This window comes from Panthera pardus, unplaced genomic scaffold (assembly GCF_024362965.1).
Source record: "Panthera pardus isolate Hobbes unplaced genomic scaffold, ASM2436296v1 HiC_scaffold_24, whole genome shotgun sequence".
Classification (NCBI taxonomy): domain Eukaryota; kingdom Metazoa; phylum Chordata; class Mammalia; order Carnivora; family Felidae; genus Panthera; species Panthera pardus.
Window position 1 is genome coordinate 91,462,052 of NW_026526810.1, and position 20,729 is coordinate 91,482,780.

Consider the following 20,729-nt stretch of genomic DNA (forward strand, 5'->3'; position numbering starts at 1 on the left):
GTTTGGAAGATACTTGTAAAGGGGTGTGAATTATAGCAGTTTACGGCTCTTTCCCTTCTATGTAATTGTATTCTTTATACCAAAAATGTGTAAATATCAGCCACCAAAGCTTAAGCCTCTTGAATTATAAAATGAGGCTATGGCCATCATGCTTTAAACTCACACCCCAGTACACGTGCTCACTCTTGTGCCCTCTACCTGGGATACCATATCCACATGTGTCTCCACTTAAAATAATCTGGGGATTTAAAAAACATTCCCAACCCCAGGCTACATCTCAGACCAATTAACTCACATACCTGGGACACAGTTTTTGAAGGTCCCCAGGTGATTCAGGGTACTTCCAAGTTTGAGAACCACCACCTTGACCAACTTGTTCCTTGGCAAACTTCTGCTCATCCTTCCCATCTCAGTTCATCCTTCTCACCCAGACAGAGGTCTGATGCCTGCCCTGAAGGGGCCAGGCCTTCCCACTATGCCTCCTGCATATCCCTAGCCTGGCAAGCATTAAAGTATATTGTAACTGCTGACTCACATGCCTGCTTCCTCAAACCACTGTAAAATTCAGGAGTATTTTTACCTTCAGATCCCAGAGTCTAACCCTGTGCCTGGTGTATGGAAGTACTCAATAAATTTATGGAATGAATAATTTCCCCCTAAAAAAAAAAGCAAAAATATGGAGTTATGTTAATGTTTACATGCCATGGAGAAAGTTGTCATTTAAGATGTGCTCAAGGTGATGTTTCACTGATGGGCAATGTCTCATATTTAGGAAAACATCATATTGGTGAAAATAGATCCATACCTAAACATCAAAAAGAACCATAAAATATAACTTTACCTATGAATTTGCATTCTTTACGGTAATAAGTGCAAAAAAACATGTCCTGTGGTAAGAACTATCTAAAACAACCCATCCTTTCTCAGCTCCACCTCCATTTTGAGTGGATTATGTGTTGTTTTCCAAAGCAATCCTTTCAGAAATTTATGTTTCACGGGGCTATAAAGTGGTTTTTAAGAGTGTTACTTAGTTTACAAAATGCATTATGTAAGAATGTATGTTTATTGGTATTCACTATTAATATGATCATTATGAGTAAAAAAATACCCACACAGTAAATTTTGTGACAATCTAATTCTAGACAATAAACCCAATCTTAAACATGTTTTTTAAAAAGCTGTTTAAAATATTTTGCTCCTTGGATTACCTAATTACTTTATATTGCAGCAATGTTTCACAATCTAACAACATGTTGTTCTTTTTTCTTTTAAGTTTATTTATTTTTGGGAGAAAGAGCACATGTGCAAGTTGGGGAGGGGCAGAGAGAGGGAGAGAGAGAGAGAATCCCAAGCAGAGCCCCATATGGGGCTCAGGGCTCCAACTCCTGAACTGTGAGATGTACTGAACCAAAATCAAGAGCGGACGCTTAACCAACTGAACCACCCAGGTACCCTACAGTATGTTGTTCTTTATCCACAAGATGCAGAAAGCCTGAAAAGAAATCAGATTTAGGAACTGTTTTCCAAGATAGTAATGTATTACTCCTTTATCTCGTTTATCTTTACTTATGAAATGCTGGATTATCTCATTAGACATCAAATTAATTTAAGATCTTATCAACCAGTGTTTACTGTGCACTCATTCTGAATGCATCTAAAAAAGTGAGAGAAAAGTGTGAGCCTCCACGTTTAAATGCCTACATTGTCGTCAACCAGTGTAAGCCAATTTTTAATTTTACTGTTAATTAAATACAACTACTTTAGAAGACAGTCATTGAAATGTAGTTCTGGTCCTTTTTTCCATAACGGAATTATGACTTTAAATGCAATACCCTTAGACACTGCTGCTTTGCTTTATCAGAAATAAGCTCTGAATGTATTATCAATTGTGAAAAAAGATCACAGCTGCTTCTAAGATTCAGTTCCAGTGTCATAGTTCCTCCATTGTAAAAGCTGTCAATGAGGCAACTATTCCAAGTTAGCTTCAGCCCTAATGAACACAAAAGTGAATTTCTTTTGCCAAGCAAACGAGGCACACAGACAGGCATACTTTCGACCAGTAACAGCCAGCTTTACATATTTATGTTTGGACTAAAAGAGCAGAGCAATTTTTAAGTTGGCTTCTGTAAGCATAAATCTGATTTTGGGTATTGTCCTTTCTCAGGTCCTCCTCTTCTGGTCTCTTCACCCATTTGTCAGACCCAGAAACATACACAGCCTTACTCCTTTAGTGAAGGGCCCTGTGGGGTATTACTGCTACACTGGCCAGGGGTCACTGGGTCAGCAATCAACATAAGACCTAGGAGGGCAGAAGCCCGAGAGGCGGGAGCACTGTGCACCAGGGGTCTGGGGACGACGTGACTCTCCCTTGGCTCCAGTTCCCAGCAGCAGGTCCTAGTGGGCACAGGTTGACCAAAGAGGCGTAGCTCTTTCCCAGACCCAAGAAAATTCCGTAAAAACACCTTCCGGGGGCCCTTTGCATCACCCGGCGCTCTCTCCAGCCACCTCCAGGAGCGGGCAAATAAAATTTCTGAGGGGTCACGGACACTAAAAGCACAGCCAATAGAGGCTGTGTCTACCTTCACAACTGGAGAGACTCAGCAGGGGAGGCTTGGCTTCCGGGCGGCGCCCCCACCATCTAGGATAAAACCCGCGAGGGCGCGGCGTCCCGAGTGGTGGGTGGGCCGGTGGGTGCGGGACAGAAAGACGGGAGGGAAGCTAGGAGTCACGAAGCCTCCTCCGCTGGGATCGCCTCCTCTTAGAGTGGCCTCCCTCCACTCCGTCGTTCAGAATTAGTAAAACGGTGCTCAGGCCAAACAGCCGCCCCCGCCCACCCAGACTTGGGCTCGGGAGGGAGGGTTCCCGGGGAGCGGGGCCGAGCGTCGGAGAGGGCCATTCGGCCAGAAGGGGGGAGCTGACAGTGTCCCCTCCCGCATCCGTCGCGTGAGGGTAAGGGCTAGATGGCAGTGGTCCACGTACGGTGCCCTTCTGGGTTCTCCTCCTTCCTCAGGACCCGAGAGGAGTGGCTCCCTCCGTTTGCTCCCACCTTCGTGTCGCGGCACCCCTCCGCGGGACGCTTGGTTGGGTCCGGGGCGGGGCCGACAGGCGCTCCACGTGCGGCCGCGAGCAAGGCCCTCTGCTCCCGCGGCCCGGCGGCCACCCCCGCCACCTCGGGGCGGGCGTGGGGGCGGAGCCTCTGGGGGCGGGGCGGGAGGCGTGGGCGGGGGGGCGGGGCGGACGCGGAGCGCTCGACAAGCTGCCGGGGCAGAGGGGCTGAGAGGAGCCGGGCTGGCGCGGCGCAGGCAGGAAGGGACGAGGACCTGGGAAGAGTCCGACGCCTGGTGCTCCGGGCTTTCTGGGAGGTATGAGCGGGAGCTCGGCGCTTGGGGGCCTCCCAGTCTGTCCCCTGGCCCGGCCACCGCGCCCCGGCTACCCACTGTGCCCCCTGCCGGCCGGGCGGCGGCGGCGGCTGGACGGGACTTTGGGAGGGTTTCTGGGAGTCGAGAGCCCTAGCCAAAGCAGTGTCTTCCCTGCGTCTTTCTTCGCCTTCTTTTTGCTTCCTCGACTCTGGGCTTCGGGCACCGGGCTGGAAGGTCGCCTCTCCGCGGGTCAGAGCTCGCCCACGCCGGGGCGGGAGGCCGGGGCCCCGGGGCAGCCGAGCCAGGCAGCGGGGGAGGCGCGGAGCTCCGGGGCCGCCTCTGCGGCGAGGGCGGGAGGCCGGCCGGGGCTGCGGGCTGCTCCCCGGGCTCACGGTGCCGCGCTCGGCTCCCCAGTGGTCTCTGGCGCGCTGTTCCGGGGGCGCTTGTCGGTTGCGCCCCATCGGTAGCCACTTTGACGGGGCGCCGGGGCCAGCGCGTGAACCCTGAATTCCTGGGTGCCCTGCCGCCTGTTGTGCGTGCTCCGGGGGAGGGCAGCCCGGCTGCGGGAAGGGACCCGAGAGCAGCCTCTGCCCCACGGACCCTGAAAGTGTCTAATCGGGGAGCCCGAGATTGAGCTGGGGCTCGGCGGCGCCAGAAGGGGGCCTCGGTGGGATGCTAGTGGGGGGCGCGGCCTGCAGAATTTGGGTTCCTGGAGGTGCTTGCGGCGCGCAGGCCCGGCCCGGGGCAGCAGAGACCACCAGCCTGTCCTCGAGGAGGACCGGGAACTGTCACGTATGGACCGCTGGGGGCCACCCTTGTGAGATCCACAGGGCTTAATAACAGTACCTCGAGTCCTGGGACAGCGTAACCTAATAGTGAGGGCGTTTTCTTTAGGGCATGAATAAATGGAAAGGTGTCAAAATAAGCATATTTTAAAGTTGAAACGAAAACTGGCAGATTTTCAGGTCGTGCAGTTGTGAAGTTAAGTGTCCAAAGAAATATTAGCTCTTTTACACCCTTTTCGTTTTTATTTTTTGGCAAAAATCTGTTTTGCCAGAATTTCCCTCAGGAGCTTTGCATGGCCCACAGTGGGGCAGGAAAACTTGAGCAAGCGTTCTCAGGTTGCTTTTGACTTCAAGCCTGTGCTCTCCAGGTTTTTTGAGTGTGCAGAAAAAGTGTCTGATTCTGTTTTTCTCTGGGATCCGACGATGTTTGTTTATTGGGTTTATAAGCATCTATTTAAATTCAGTTTTTGCACGAAATACTCCCCGTTGCCACAGGGTGTAGTTTAGGGATTAGAAAATACTGTTGGAGAAAGCTGCTAGTGGCTTCATTTTCCAAGAATGTAAGTCATTTCCTTTCTGTGATTTCAGGGAGTTGATATTTCACAGCATCAAAACTTTGTGGGGAAAATTTTCCGTAATACATCTGTCATTAAAAAGGCTTTTGACTTTTGGATTTTGTCTTCTTAGAGCAGCACATAAATTTAGGCTCAGCAATGTTGAAGGATAAGAAGTTTTTCAGAAACTGCAGTATTATGAGAGTCTTGTAGAAAGTAATTTTAACAACCACCAAGACTTACAGCCTGCACCATCGAGATGGGGGAGGGGAGAAGACCAGAGGAGAGAGACAGGAAAACAGATGCTTTTGCTGTTGTCCTTTGTAGTACAAAACTTGTAGCAGTTAATCATTTTCCTTGGGTGTGGTTTTGAGAAATAAAAGTATTACGTTAAAAAGGAAAATACTGCACAATATGAGGCAGCTGACATTTAAATGCTCTTTCCGTATGTTTGTAAACATATTGGATTTATATTTCAAATTAAAATGGACCTTTGGGATCATTAGATGAGAAGGGTCCCCCAGGGGATATCTTCTATCAAGTTATCTGCAGGATATCTTCTCCAGAAAGCAGACTGACTGTAATAGGAACTAATTTTCCCCCTTTTGAATTGCTTGTAAAAATGCCGGAGATCTGACACTGATGGACCACAGTAATCAGCAGTCCTTGCAGAACTCAAAACATCTTAAGGGAAAGGAAATCTTTCCGTGTTTCCACTCCCTCCTTTTTGGGGGGCACCCTGGGTAAGCTACCAGCTTCAAGTACATAATTTGAACTTGCTGGTTGAAGATGCTCCTAGCTCTGCAGTGAAACAATAGGAGCTAGGAGGAAGACCCTGCTTGTTTGAAAGCAAAGTGCCCATGTGCTAGGTGATCACTTCTGGCAACAAGTTCTGTAAAAACTCATCCAGTTGGGCTAGCTGAATCCAGAGAAGGGGGTTGTAGAGCTTTTCTGGTTTCTGGACTTTGTTTTCACTTTTAACTACACTTATAAAGCCTTTGGCTTTCAGAACTTATGACATAATAGACTGTGTAGCCTTTTGTGGCAGATGCTTGAAATGAAAGTTTCAAACAGAATTGCTTTTGACTGAACTGTCAAGTTCAGAGTTTAGTGTAAATGAGTCCTGTCTCACAGCTAACTTTTTTGATAAAGGAGTTCTTTGTAGTTTTCAGCGTGGATGCTGCACATTTTGATTTCTGAGACTGTGGGTTTAAAAAAAAAAAATAAAACCTGCAAACAATTATTTTATTACATGAAAGCCAGTACCAAGAAAAGATTAATTCAGTCCAGATGTAAAAATGTATGTGAATTTTAGATTTGGATGATCTCAACAAGTTTTCCCTTTTGTTGATGAAACTGCCTGGATCCCAGATGGCATTCACAAACTGTCCCTTAGGTGGTTTTCTGAGTTCAGAACTAAATTTTAGGGGCCTTCTCTAAAGTCACTTGAAAATTGTTTTAAGCATTCTCAAGGATAGAAAGTTTTCTCTATTTATGCAGAGATAGGTTTTTCCTATTCCACATGAATGCAAACCTTATAAATGCCCTGGTTTGGTAAATGAGCCTGTGTGTTTCATAAGTAGGAAAACCAGAGGTATTCAGTATTGTGTATCCTTATGAACAAAGCATAGAAACGTTGGCTTTCATTTATGCAATTCCAACTTTTAAAAAAAATATATTTATTTATTTATTTGCCGGGAGAGCATGAGCAGGGGAGGGTCAGAGAGAGGGGGACAGAGGATCTGAAACAGGTTCTGAGCTGATAGGCTGACAGTGGCCAGCCCAATGTGGGGCTTGAACTCATGAATGGTGAGATCATGACCTGAGCCAAAGTCAGATGCTCAATCGACTGAGCCACCCAGGCGCCCCAATTCCAACTTTATTTTTATAAAGAGTTATAAGTGCGTTCTCAGTCTTTAATAGGATCCTGTTGTAACACAGTTTGTGGTTTCTGATAAAGCAGTTGGTCCTCATATGATGATCCTGTACCCTGCTCCCACACCAAGAAAGAACAAACAACTTAGAAGAAAACTTCAGTACTTAAAAAAAAATCTGTACTTCCAACACTAAAGTTACTAAGTGTTACTAAGGGTGTGTGTTACACACTTAAAATTATATGTTTTTAAGAAGTCTTTGTTTATGTAATTATACATTTAAGAGTTTGATTACATTGTGATTGCATATTAAACAGTTGAATGTAGGAGGGGGGAATGGAAAAGAAATAGTGATGGAATTTTATGAGTGGTGAAATTTTAGTTAAAACATATCTTTCCTAAAACCCAAACAGGAAAAATAGTATTGTTGGCTTCTGCAGTTAAACTTTGATACAGGGGGTAGTTGAGAGGGTTTTTTGAATTGCACATTATCCTGAGGAAGAGGCTTTGGGGGCCTATAAAAATAAGTAGAAACAGGTTAAGGGAATAATTTGAGAGGAAGGAGGAAGTAGAATACTGGACAATGAGTTGCAAGGAAAATCTGAACTTAGAAGGATGCATTTTTAAAACAAGGCTGAAGTAGAGAAAACTTTGTATTTAAAAGTGGAAATTAAAAAACAAGATCTTTTTTAGCAGAGAAAAAAAGGATTCATGTTAAAGTGCCCTACAGAATCTGCATACAATATGAAATGGTGCTGTTATGTGCTACTCATCCTGGAAAGCTTGTGTGCATTTGTGTTAAATTGCTGCTTTGGTCTTAAATAGTGTTTAGGGACTGGATGCTTATTATTGTGCCCCACCACCACCCATGCCACTTCTCATTTTGAAGATTAAAAACATTTTTTTGTCTAAACTCTAATGATTCTACAAATATTTAATTTTTTTTTAATGTTTATTTTTGAGGGACAGAGAGACAGAGTGGGAGCAGGGGAGGGGCAGAGAGAGAGGGAGACACAGAACCAAAGCAGGCTCTAGGCTCTGAGCTGTCAGCACAGAGCCCGACACGGGGCTCGAACTCACGGACCATAAGGTCATTCCCTGAGCCACCCAGGTGCCCCTGGTTCTACAAATATTTAATTACTCCCCCAGCATTTGTGAGAGCGACAGCCTGCCTGCCATGCTGTAAGACCAGAGGGGCTCTACAGTAATAATGGCCATAGTTATGATAAGATTTTGAGTGAAAACAAGCTATCAGTGCTTCCAGATTATCTGACATGATTTGGTGGTGTAATTACTTCGGATGCAAGTAATGCATCAGAGTATGATATCACTCTTGATACGTATCAAGTGGAATCAATCATGCAGTATACCATACTGATCAAAACGATATCATACAACAATGGGAGGGGGAAAGGAAAGAAATCTCTGATCTGACATGAAGAATCGTCTCAGGAGGAGAAAAATGTAGCACTGCATCAAATTCAGATGAACCAGTTACAGGCCAAAGGAGACAGCAGTGTTGACTAGAGCTTTCTTGGAGCTGTGTGTAGCACAGCATTTTCTCCAATGCCTTTTCCCACCCGTGTGGCCTTTTCCTAGCAGAGTTTGGTCTGCACAGCAAGAAACTAAGAGATTTTGCCATGACCCAGTGTATTTCATTAATGTGGTAACTGGGATAATTTGGACCAAAAAGATCTATTTAGAACCTCAGTATTCCTAATTGATTATCCAGGGATATTTTCAGCTGTTTTCGAATAACCCTGCCTTTGTACATAGATACGATACAACTTTGAGTAGTAACGTTTTATAGGTACATGAAGACAGAGAGAAAAACAATTATTTTATACTGTCTTCTAGCCACAGTTTCATATGAAGGAGGAAATGATTATAAAAATTAAGCAAATTCCGGATGAAGATTTTAGGAAATTAATGAAAAGCTCACTTAGCTTTTTGGGTAGTTCTTTGTGTAGTTTACATCAAATGAGTAATTATTTAGTAGTGGCACTTGTACTATCCAGTCTCAGTAGATACAACCAGGCAAATGCACGGATCAGAAGTATAGCACGAAGTGGTCATATGCAGGCAGCTGGCATCCAAGCCAAAAAAACATCATTATCTGCTCCCCAGAAGCCTATCTTTACATTCACAGTCCCTGCCCCAGGGATAACCACTGTTCTTTCATTGCCATAGGTTAGATGGTTTTTAAAAAAAATTTTTTTTTTTAATGTTTATTTATTTTTGAGACAGAGAGAGACAGAGCATGAATGGGGGAGGGTCAGAGAGAGGGAGACACAGAATCTGAAACAGGCTCCGGGCTCTGAGCTGTCAGCACAGGGGCCCGATGCGGGGCTCGAACTCACGGACCGCGAGATCGTGACCTGAGCCGAAGTTGGCGCTCAACCGACTGAGCCACCCAGGCGCCCCTTAGATGGTTTTTTAAAAAATGGTTATTTTGAGAGAGAGAGGGAGAGAGGGATTCCCAAGCAGGCTCCACTCTGGCAGCCCCTCAGGCCTCAAACCTGCGAACCCTGAGATGATGACCTGAGCCAAAATCAGGAGTCAGACGCTTATCTGACTGAGCCACCCAGGTGCCCCGCTCAGACTGCACGTAAGTGCAATCAAATAGAAGTTCTCTCTTGTGTCTTCTTCAGCTCAGCATAGCGTCATGTCCACATTGATGCAGGTAGCCGTTCTTTTTTCTTTTTTTCTGTGCATGAATATATCCAGTGTATTTATCCATTCTGTCGATGGACACTTGGGGATGGGACTAATATGGGGGTAGGACCTTTTGAAGGCTCAAGAAAAGTCGAGCACCTTGGAGTTGAAAGGAGAGTATAGTCTTAAGATTAAAAGAGAAAATTACTTCAAAAACGTAAGGGAAAAAAAGAGAAAGGAACATTACAAAAACACTGAAGTCTCAGCTCAGTCCACGGAATCCTATTGTTTCAGGGACACAGGAACATACCAACTGGATCTTGCCAGATTTTAACTGAGAACTGGAAAGAGGGAGGAGGCCATAGGTGGCAGACAGCCTGATCAGGTTTTAGAAGTGGAGGGACTGAAGCCCTGTGAGGTTGAGTGACTCAGAGTCTCACAGGTAATGACAGCACCAAGTGAACAAGCTCCTTCTCACGCTCAGTCTGGTCTAGGTTCGCGCCATCTGAGGGCTGACAGCCGGCCCTCTGCTCTGCAGTGAGTCCACTGGCCTCAGGATGGGGTGCTTTTTTCTGTCAACACAAAGGGATTGTGTGGCTTTGTTGAGATAGACTCAGACCTGCCCGGAGAAAACAGGGCAGTGGTCCAGTGAGGAAGAATTTTACCTCCTCTAGGCTGGTCTGCCTCTGCTCCCATGCAGAGCCCTTTTCTCCTTCTTCCTGTGTTCTAGGACTTTCTAGTGAGAGGTTGGGTGTCAAGTGCCAGGTAGGTGACATCTTGAGGTCCCTCTTGACTCAGTGTTTCATTGATCCACAAGTGATCTAGGCTGGAACTCAGTTTCAAAGGACTGCTTTCTAAATATTTTCAGAGTAGTTCACTCTTAAGAAGATACTATGAAAAAGTCTTTGTTTGTTTGCCTCTTCCTGCCATTATGTCCTCACTGGTTATACACTTTTCTCCTCCCTTGGACACGCTTCCCCCTCCTTCAAGTTATCTTTTCATAAATATCTGTGGAAACATCCTGTCTCTACCTAAAACAACAGTGAAATTCTGATGCTGATGTCTGTGGCAGTCTCCAGGAAGCATTTACTGTAAAACAGAGGATTATGAGAAATCTAACAGATAAAGTGCTTACAAAGGAAAACAAATGATGTAGATGTCTTTTTTTCTTTTATGTTTCCCTAAAGGGGAAAAGGGCATTTTTCATGGTTTAAGAAAAGGCTCAGAATTTTGACTTAGGCTCATGAGGAAAGTGAAAAACAAGTAAAATAGCAGAAGTGTTACAAATGGGTAGTAAATATATTCTGCTCAATGAAATACTGCTTAGAACAGCAAAAACCTAGCATGTGCAATCTTAGAAAATTAAAAAAATGTGCTCACCATAGGGTCATGTCTCTGACAAGTTCCTCACTGAAATTACTGCAGAAAAGAATAGTACATTTCAGAGGCAACATGGAAGAGAAGCAGAAAAGTCTAACGGTAACAACAAGATCTTTGAAATCAATCCTCTGGGGCACAGATCCAGGCTCCACTATTTTCCTGTGTGTAACCTTGAGGAAGTTACTTCGTTCTCCGAACCTCTTTTTTCTTACCAGTAAAATGAGGATAATGATAGTAACTATCCCACAGTGTTGTTTTGATTACTATATGAAAGAGTACGTAGAAAACAATGGCGTGGTCTGACACATAGCAAACTGTCAACTGATGTTAGCTCTTACTACTTAAGACAAAAAAAAAAAAATGATGTATAGGATTTACAGTTTTTTTGGAAGTCCCTGAGCCTTTAATTTATAAGCAGCTCATGAGATGGTATTATATTTTGTTTTCGATGACCTTCAACAGGCAACAAAACCTAGTGTTTCTCAGTTACAGATACCGGGCAGTCTATATCACAGCACTGAGAATATCTGCTGGCCTATCCTGTTGACCACTAATTGATTGAGTTATTTTTCCTATTTCTCTTCTGATTTCCAGTAGTCTTACTCAGGCTCTCAGCTTCTGCTTGCTAGATATATATGCCTTTCCAGATGCCAAAAAGTAAATCTACAGATTAAAAAATAATCTCTCTTTATGATAATGAAGGCCGAGCAAAGTATTTTTAAACTTAAAGACTACCAGTGGCCCATGTCTTTTGCTCTTGTACCCTATAAACTACATGTGCTTTTAAAGAAAACTACTACTGGGGCACCTGCCTGGGTGGCTCAGTCAGTTAAGCATCCAACTCTTGATTTCATCTCAGGTCATGATCTCACAGTCTGTGAATTCAAGCCCCGCATCAGGCTCTGCGCTGACAGTGTGGACCCTGCTTGGGATTCTCTCTCTTTCTCTCTCTGCCTCTCCCCACCTTAAAAATAAATAAATAAACATAAAAAAAAAAATAAAGAAAACCACTATTATTGGTATAAAGCAATTATTGTTTATTTCTCCCCTCCCCATCCCCACCATTGGCATAGTTTCTATAATGTGGGTCAGACCCCTTTATAATTTTCTCTCAGTAGGCCCAAAGCTTAAGATTTTAAACCACTCATTCAATGGAAATTAATAGTTTGGAAGTTTCAAAAGGAACATTTAAGAAAGAGTTAAGCATATTAGAAAAAGACACATTTACATCTAAACAGCATAATTAGAAGCCAGTCAAAATAGGCACAGGATCCTCCAGAATAATTGTGATGTATCATCCCACTGTGTTCTTTAAAAGCAGGACCTACCCTGCACAACCCATGCTTGTTATGTGTTGAATAATATCTTGAACTTATGAATGTTTTTAAAACATTAAGTTTCCTAAGCCCATCAGAAATAGGTTTTATGTCTCTATGAAGTATCCTGGGACCGTGTTGGCGATTTGAAATACAATGGCCACAGTAGGACTTACCGAGAAGATGACTCGAGAGAGGAAGTTGGCCACACAGAGATACCTGGAGAACATTGTTCAGCAGAGAGACCGGCAAAGGTCTCAGGTGGAAGTGTGCCTGGTGTGTTCCCGGAACAATGAGAAGGTCACAAAACAGTAATAGATGAGGTCAGAGAAGTTTAGGGGGCATGTCACGTAGGGCCCATTTGGTGGACCATTTTAAGAACTTAGGCTTTTACTCTGAGTGAAATGGGGAATCATTGGAAAGCTTTGAGCTGAGGAGTAAGGGTTTGATTTACATTTTAATACAATCACTGGCTGCTGTGTTGAGGTAGAAAAATGGAGCAGGGTGGTCGGTCAAGGGCAGAATCAGGGATACAGGTTAGCAGTTGTTGATAACAATCCAGTTGAGAAATGCCAATAGCAGTGGAGGAGGTGGTGAGAAATAACCAGGGTTTATTTTGTAGATCACACCACCTAGATTTCTTGGCCAGCTGTTTGAGGAATATGAGAGAGATCAGAGTAAGGATAACATCAAGGCTTTTTGCATAATTATGGAGTTGCCATGAATTGAGGTGGGGATCTGATTGAGGTTGGTTTGGGAAAGATAACAAGGAGCTGTTGTAAACACGTTATCTTCGACTTCCAGGTGGAGAGGTTGAGTGTGTTGTTCGATAGCATTCTGGAGTTTCAGATGCCCAGGCTAGAGATTCAAATTTGGAAGGTGCCGAGAGAATTTGGATGAGATCCCTTGGGGAATGTGAATAGACAGAGAAAACAGTCCATGGACCAAGCTTTGGGTCATGCTAGTATTTACAGTTTGTTGAAGAAGAGAAGAAATCTCCTAAGAAATTATCTTACGACATAGGAATTATGCACACATTTCTAACATAGTGGATCTAATTGTCTCCATTTCCTAAATAAGTGTTATTATTAGAAGATACTCTTATTTCTGTTGACCCACAAAATGGGAAGAATGAACTGAGAGTTATTTTTCTATGATAAGGCACTTGGGCTGAACCTGAGGTATTTCAGCCTTTAAAGATTGAGTTGGTAAGAAGGGACCAGTAAAGGAGAATGAGAAGGAGCAGCCAGATGGATAGGAGGGAAATGGGAAGAATATCCTTGAAGTCAAGTAAAGGAGGTGTCTCAGGGAGGACAGAGTGAATCAGTGGCGTCATAGGTTACTGAGAGGTCAGGTAGGGTGAGGACCGAGTTGCTCATTGGATTTAGCAAGGGAAGTCATTGGTTACCTTGACAAGTGCTGTGTTAGTGGAGGGGTGGGGCAAAACGTGACTGGAGTGGGCTCAAGAGAGAATAAAAAGCTTATGAAAGAGAATTATAATTTTCCTTTTATTTATTTATTTATTTGAGAGAGAGAGAGAGAGAGAGAGAGCGAGAGCGAGCGCGAGCATGAGAGCAGGGGAAAGAGGCAGAGAGAGAGAGAGAGAGAGAGAGAGAGAGAAAGAGAATCTTAAGCAGGCTCCACACTGAGCTGGGAGCCTGACATGGGGCTTGATGGCATAATCCTGGGATCATGATCTGTGCTGAAATCAAGAGTTGTACACTCAACCCACTGAGCCACCCAGGTACCCTGATAATTCTTATTTTCTGTTCAGTTTCTTATAAACAGTATTGAATGTGAGTACTTTTTAATATGTCTGATAGAATGTGGGGTAGAACTTCAGAATACTAGAGGCCATGAGGGGTCTCCAGCAGGCTCTGACAGGGATGGGGGTAATGGGGAGCCTTTGAGCTTCCCTCTGGTTATTATCGGGAAAGCTCCCAGCGTATAGATTGTAGTCTGTTTCTTTTGAAATAGAAAATCAGTTGTAATGCAGTGTCTTTATTCTATGTTGCATCCCTTTAGATAAGAACTATATCCTGGAAGCACTGTCACTTTGTGTTGAGACTTTTCTGTTTCTAGTAAAGACGTGTTCTTTACTTCAACCCATTGATCCTTTACATGAAAAGGGTATAAGAGAGCTCCTGTGAGACATGTGCTTTGAGTTAGCCTCTTTTTCGGCAATGGTGATAGATTTGAGCTGACCAGGCACACATCGTAGTGCCCCACGATCCTGGAGGCCTTCGTTCACAGAATGGATGGCTCAGGGTAGGGGTTCCCAAGAGCCAGAAGAATTTAAGTAATAGAAACATTGCTTGTTTAATAGTTCTTTTATACTTTGTTGATAGCTTCCACTCTGAATATTATTTCAAAGCATGTGATTAAGCAATTTTCATAGTTCTGTATTGTATATCATAATTATGCACCAAGAATTTTCTCTTCTGGGAATTACCTTTGAATTATAATGCTAACTTTCTGTAATACTGTCATCAAAACGAATCAACAAGTCTCTGATACTAATTATCTTTTCTTTCCCTAAGCTTATTAAAATGTTAACACATCGGCGTTTAGTACTTAAATATTGTTTTTGGATAGTTAAAAGCTTACAGTGACTGGTAGAATTAAAACTTTGCTACATGTGTTCGAGTGTTGTTTGGTGATAAAAGAAAGTGTAGTAATAGTCTTTAGAAAGTTGCTAAGTATGGGAAAATGCTGGAAAGAGCAAAGACTCTTCTTTTGCACTGGATTATGGTGCATGTTTTTTGAGAAGTGGAGCTCCAGGGACTGTGTGTGTGTGTTTCTAGTGGGTTGTGGTGTAACATAATGTCAGCATTCTCTTAGGCACTGCTCTGTCAACACTGCTTTATTAGTATCATTTTGAATGTTTTTTCAGCTGAAACTTATAAGTCACTCTACAGTTTGTTAAGTGAACATAATTGGCTTGTAACGGAGAAATACACAAGACCAATGTGAAATAATTTGGCAGTGTTGAGAGTTGTACGTGGTAAATACTGGAGTGTGCAGAGGTATAAAACTAAGCAAATTTTGGAATAAACGTTAAGTCTCTTAAGTCAGTGACTACAGGATGAAGTCCAGATCTCTTGAGCATGGAATTCAATATCCCAAACCAGAGCTCCAAACCTGTGGCCCACCGGGAAGACTGGCTACAGACGTATTTTGGTTTTTAACATAGCATGAAAATAATTATTTGCCAACTTTTAAAAGTTGAGACTTTTCACTTAAAAAAAATTGAATTTTATATCTTCTTTTGAAAAGCCGGAAGGCCTGGCAATGAGTTTTGGGGAGCAAGGTAACAACTTCCCCTTTTATATGGGGTTTGTACTCTGTAGCCCACCATACTCCCCAGAAGAGATCCTCTTGGCCCCAACGTTGAGACCAAATTGCTGTCGGCATTTTCATCCTGCAGGCTTCACTCCTTTCTTGCCTGCCCCTGTAGGCATGGGAATTGACTATCCGTGTGTTGTAGTCACTTGGATTCTTCATAATGTCATCTCACAGATCCGTCAGTCTATCCCAGTTCTCCTCGTAGTCCCCAGTTGTCTCCATTACCAGGCTAACTACGACATACATACTTAGTCTGGGTCATGCTTGCTATTCTCCTTCCACTCAAGTGAGCTGCAGAATGCTTGTGTCACTTCACTGGAACTTAGTACATCCTGCTTTATATTGTCATCTTTTTATATATTCTAACTTACCAGCTCGAAGTTTCTCGAGGACAACAACCATATCTTATTTACTAGTGCCTAGCAAATTTACTCTAGATTTACTAGATTAATTATTGTTTAGAGTTACCTTCCAGTAATGGTGGAAGGTATATATAATTATAGTGGTGATTGAGAAGAATTAGAAAATACCCAAAACTCGTATAAAATCTATTTCCTCAGACAGGGCAATCTTAATTTACTATATTGATTTCTTTGTAGCAAGATTTATATCATTTATTTGAGTATTAAGTCACCACCTCATGTATTGCCAGTTTAGATTCTGTTATGTAGGTGGATGACGTTTCCAAATAAGGGGAACTTTATTGCATACCATTTTATAATTTTAGATATGCTTCTTTCTAAGGCTAATACTGTTTTAAATGTCTTATTTTTTCATTCATTTGACAAATAGTGAGTACCCTATGTAGAAGGCCCTGGAGATAGTATGAATTCAACAGGCATGATGGTACCTGCTCTCCTGAAGCTTTAACCCATTAGCCAGAAAGGCAGATATCAGAAAACAGAATGTATAATTGTTTAATTTTGGTAAGTATTACCAAGAACTGGGGGGTTCTCTGAGACCTCCTAACAGCAGTCTGGTCTGAGGGTGGGGCTGTAATAGGGAGTATAACATAACTGAATTCTAAACTCCTTGACTTTCTCATAATGCCATAGCAGTTTATAAAATATTCTAAATGTAAAAATTTAACTTTAGAGGGGCACTGGGTGGCTCAGTCGGTTAAGTGTCCAACTTTGGCTCAGGTCATGATCTCACGGTTCGTGAGTTAAAGCCCCGTGTCTGCCTCTGTGCTGACAGCTCAGAGCCTAGAGCCTGCTTCAGATTCTGTCTCTCTTTCTCTCTCCCCGCCTCTGCTCATGCTCTGTCTCGCTCTCTCTCAAAAATAAACGTTAAAATTAAAAAAAAAAATTAACCTTAGAAACAAATAAGTGGTAATTTCTGTGACAAAATAAGAGTTAAAAAAATCTCTAAGGAACTTACCATTGGCTACAGTCATTACTTTAATGAGGAAGAATGAATTATTTATTTTCTTTAATCTTTATTTTTGAGAGAGAGAGACAGACAGAGACAGAGTGTAAGTGAGGGAGGAACAGAGAGAGAAGGAGACACAGAATCCAAAGCAGGCACCAGGCTCTGAGCTGTCAGCACAGAGCCCCACGCGGGGCTCAAACCCATGAACTGCGAGCTCATGACCTGAGCTGGAGTCGGATGCTTAACTGACTGAGCCACCCAGGTGCCCCATGAAGAATGAATTATATTTTATAACTCTAGAGTTTACTTTGTTTGGTACCTGAATTGAACTCTATTTAAATAAGTAAATGAAAGACAAAAAGGAATTTGGGCTAGAAATTTCAGATATAGCTAACTCGCAAACTAACTTTTATTTTATGAAACTGTAATTATTTTAAAGATGTTTACAGTGAGGACATTTCTTATGGCTTCCGAAAGTAGGATATAAAAAATAAACTGACTTATTCCCTCAAGAGTGAGTAGTGGATTGTACCTTTATTTTATATTTCCAAGCCCGTGACTAAAAAATACTAATAGTTTATTAGTATGATCTTGGAGTGATGTAAGAGGGTATTATGAAAAACCTCAGAGGTAACGTTAGTAGCATATGTGAGCCAAAAAATAGAGTGGAATTTTGTGTGGTGTATATATTTTATCAAAGCAATCAGAAATGCTTTAGGCATTTTTCCCCCCAAAGAAAATAGAATTCTATACTTAACTAAATCCATCTAAATATAGTGGTAAAGTTAATTTTTTGCATAGCTTTGCATCACACTGAAACAAAGGTCAGCTGTAGTGGTGCCATGTCTGAAATTTCTGTTGAGAAACTTATGTTACTGGTAATTATAGAAAGAGACTCAGAAAAATTAACATACTGAAGTAAGTTTTAGTTCAAATTCACCCAAGATTTTCAGATGTGAGCTTAAGGAAATTTAAGGAAATCAGATCAGGAAATAGTTTTTAAGAAATGTCAAATGTCATGTAGAATTTAAAATAAGTACCAGATAAATCTTTTTAACCTTAAATATTCATTAACTGAGCCCATGTCAGTTTTAAGTTGTGAAGAGGGTGTTTAACAGATGATATGTTATTTACTAAATTATTTGCTTTTACTGGTGCCTACAGAAATATAAAGAGAAGTTTTCATGAATTTTAGTTGTAGAGTAAAAACTAGCAGGGAAAGCTGATGAAAGTTAGTTAACTTATAAAACAAAGTTGCCTTTAATGATTGGTTGGCTTATGTATTCTTGAACTAGACTTGTAATTGACCAATACGTTTTCAGGAAATTTGTAGTCACCATATTATAGATAAAGGATCTAAATTAATGCATTTTAATGTATGAACTATTTTCAGTTGAGGGGCCTGAAACAAATTCTCAATTGCCAAGGGGTTGGGAAAGGCTCTGAAATGTTTGGGGGCTTGTGTAGCCTGGTTGTGGTCAACTGAATTCCATTTTCTAGTGCTTGAATCCTGACCAGACATGTTGCAGTGGTGACTGAGTTTGTGTATCTTTTTCTGGTATGATATTATTGTCTGTGTTATGGATGTTAGTCATGTCTTCCCAGGTAGGCAGTACTGTTTGAGGACACATAAGAGGTGATTTCTACTCTCTTGAATTCTTTCATAGCTCCTATAAAACTGTTGACTCTTGACTTCAGCCCAACAGTGTTGTGGCTTTATTCTTTCTGATCTGTATGATGTAAGAGAGCTGCCATCTAGATTTAAGCCTTCAGCAAGTCCAGGAAGCATCTGACCCATTAAAAAAAGTTAACAGAATTGTGTTTGTGTGCATCTCCCGAGTCTGATGTATAAATGATGTATATCAATAGCACAATAGTGACATGTATTCATATTTAATATTGGCGTTGGAAATACACATTTTGTTGCTTAAACATTCAAAAGGCCATGAAGAATACAAATTTTGTTCCGTAAACTTTCAAAAGACCATAAATACAGATTGGATTTTAAGCATTAATAATAGAATGCGGCAATAGAAATTATCTGTGATTTCTCAGTGCAAGAAAACAAGGTCTCTTGAAATACCTCAATTAGGGATTTCCTCCCAGCCTGCATCAGAACAACGTTTCTTGTTTCCTCATGCCAGATGTTTTCTTAGTGATGGTACACCACGCACTGGGGCCCAAGACACGAGCCTAATCCACTGGAAACGCCCATTCAACCATTCTTGCAGTTTTTCCTCCTTGGTTTGACATGTGGTGGTGTCCACCCTCGTTGTGATGATCAAATTGCCTGTGAGGAGGTAGTCCTGAAATGACACGACCCTCCCACCATTTGAGTTGATGTGCTTGGCCCTGTGCCTAGGAGCGAGATGATAACGGACCTCATAATTTCTTATAAAATAGTTGATATAGTCTTATCTTACTTTCATATTGGGGGTGGGGTCAAAAAGTTGGGATTATTTCTAAATGAAATTTTTATATTTGCTGCGCCACCCATCTTTGCTGTTGTCTTGACCTCCTTATGAATGTGAGTTTTAACTTCCCCTGCCTTCTGTTTCTTCAACCCTTCTGTGTTCTGTTCCTGCTTCATCTGATCGCCTATGTATCCTCTATTACAAAGAAAAAAACAACTCTGCATGTCATATGTTCTATAATGGGATGAAAAGGCTCACAGACAAGAATTTAACTAAAATCATGTACAAGGATTCTACTCCTTCCTAGTTTCTTTTCTACTCAAATTGTGCGTGTGCGTGTGTGTGTGTGTGTGTGTGTGTGTGTTTCCCCTGAGGATATTAATAAAGTTATTTTATAAGTATCTTTATGAATTTAAACCTTTCACAGGCCAGGAGCAGTTGATCCATAAAACAAACTAAAAACTGTGTTTATGAAAATCCATGTTGTGTATCTCCCAAATCTGACATATGAACAAAATATAACTTTCCTAACAGTAATATGTAGTTAGATTTAATGTCACACTGAAAAATATAAATTGTATCTGTGTGAAAAATATAAATTTAAAGTTTTCAAAAACTAAACAAAGATTGAATTTTGAAAATTACCAATAGAGTGTAGTTATGAAATAGGACATTTTCCTCAAAGAAACAAATCAAGATATCATTGATTAGCTTCCTATGATAATTTATATATATATGTATATATATACATATATATGTATATACATATATAAACATATAAATATATGTATATATATGTATATACATATATATACATATATATAAATATATATAAATATAAATATAATGTATATATGTATATACATATTTATTTAAAAATAAATATACATATAAATATATGTATATTTATATATATGTATATATACATATATATAAGTATTTGATTATGGGAATAATTATGTAATCATAAGAATAACTATAAATAGTGTTCTCTCAATTCTCTTTGAGATGCTAAAATGTAAAGTAAAATAATAGATCTTCATAATGGTGTATGCATATTAATTGATAAGGTTTTTCTACCTAAATGCAGATAGAAATGTAGCTATACAGCACGATTAAGAATTCTGTCATTAGAGTTTGGTATTATAATAAGTCATCGTTGAGAAGTTGAATTACATCTGATATTTGAGTGAGGTCACAGATTTTTTTTTTTTTTTTTTTAATTTTTTAGAGAGGGAGAGCTCATGAGCAGGGGAGAGGGGCAGAGGGAGAGAGAGAAGAAAATCTTAAGCAGGCTCCATGCTCAGTGCAGAGCCGGACACCGGGCTCAATCTCACAACCTTGGGATTATGACCTGAGCCCAAATCAAGAGGGACACCCAACCCACTGAGCCACGCAGATGCCAAGGTCATACATCTTACAGTATTGTTAGATAATGGGATATACTACTGAGATGAAATAATGCATTTGAAAGTGCTCTGTAAATGTGGTATCCCATGGAGACACCTCAGGGTCTTATCATAGATGTTATCTGGGTGGTCATTTACTACCCATAGGTGTGGGCAGGAGAAAGAAGCGATTGTTACAGCGTTTACCCTGGACTGCAGGTGGTGAGCGGGAGACTCTGACACTGGAAAATGAAACATTGATGCGTACTTGTGGGGCAAGGATACATG

At 41.5% G+C, this 20,729-nt stretch overlaps 1 protein-coding gene across 5 annotated transcripts in view; it reads left to right on the plus strand.

The window, feature by feature from the left end:
• The window catches only part of FRMD6 (FERM domain containing 6), a 240,031-nt gene that overhangs the window by 155,226 nt on the left and 64,076 nt on the right, over positions 1 to 20,729 (plus strand). For 4 of the 5 annotated variants that reach the window (XM_019451823.2, XM_019451818.2, XM_019451821.2 and 1 more), the window contains exon 1: positions 3,233 to 3,362. The exons of the other annotated variant lie outside the window; for it this stretch is intronic. The gene's annotated coding sequence lies outside the window, so the exon portion shown is untranslated. Of the gene's footprint in view, positions 1 to 3,232; positions 3,363 to 20,729 lie in introns of those variants that run through there. 5 annotated transcript variants of the gene reach the window in all.